The sequence below is a fragment of the Cynoglossus semilaevis genome, chromosome 10 (genome assembly GCF_000523025.1).
Source record: "Cynoglossus semilaevis isolate Cse_v1.0 chromosome 10, Cse_v1.0, whole genome shotgun sequence".
In the NCBI taxonomy this organism is placed as follows: domain Eukaryota; kingdom Metazoa; phylum Chordata; class Actinopteri; order Pleuronectiformes; family Cynoglossidae; genus Cynoglossus; species Cynoglossus semilaevis.
The window spans coordinates 20,797,490-20,798,687 of NC_024316.1; positions in this window are offsets into that span (position 1 = coordinate 20,797,490).

Sequence of the window (1,198 nt, forward strand, 5' to 3'; positions counted from 1 at the left end):
CCCCATCCTCCTCCTCCTCCCTGTGCCTCCCTCCAGACCCCGGCCAGGGAACCTCTCACTCTCCTTCTGAAGGTTACGAGGGCAGAGAAGAGGAACAGCTGCTAATGGGAAAGCACTCTTCTGCTCCCACGGATGACCGGCCTCTCTCCATCCTCCACACGGAGAATGTGCTGCAGCAGCATCTCTGATGGTGATGATGGAGCTTTGTTCTGTACAGTCACAGCGTCGAGCGCCGTCTCCTTCCATCTGCACTCCTCACATTAGGCAGCTTGTTGTTCCTCCGACTGTTGTGACGATTAACAAACACTGGCACCGGAAATGAATTTTTACGAATAACGAGCGTAAAAAATCTTAATCTTAATCTTTTTTGGGGGGTTTTCATTGGACACAAATATAAAAAATGACAACAGATAATAAGAACCATTGGTCTTTGAAATGTCTGGCTGTATATTTAATTACAATCATTGCAATTAAATTGTTGGCAGTGACGATGAATAATTTCTTCGTTGTCACAGAATCAGCAAAATATAATGTTAACTCTTGACTATATACATATATTTATTTTTTTAAACTTTTTTTAACAAAAATATTACTTAAAAATATTACATTTTCATCAACCCACGTGTCATTTTATTCACCTCATGTTCAGCTGTACATACCCACACTGACAGAAGTCTTCAAACACCAACTGTTTTAATGGTTTTATAATTTAATATCGTTTATTATTTGCGTTGATTTCATGAATTAGTCTCTGGCAAAAATGTTTACTTTTGTATAAATAAAAAAAAAAAGTCAGCATTTTTTTTGTCTTGTATTCAGAATGCAGGCCTGAAACTGGACTCTGAAGTGCAGCTGCGCCCTCTGGTGGACGAAGCAACTAACTGAAAGGCACAAAGGATAATTCTAGAAGTGAGTTAAAAAAAAAAAAACTTCAACACTTTTCCCTGGTGGCTGTTTTTGTTGACCATTTGACAAAGCATGAAGAGTTGTTTTTCCTTTTTTCTTTTTTTTTCTCTTCTGAGGTTCATGGAAAAAACACCCGCACACACACACGGAGAGAAGATGAGAACTCCAGAGGAAAACAATCATTTGGATCCAGGACTTGGACAGAGACGGTCGTCCACTCCTCCACTACGTCAACACCCAGGTGTGACCAGGACCAGACTCCCCCTGTGTCTCCAGCGTTCCTCCACTGACC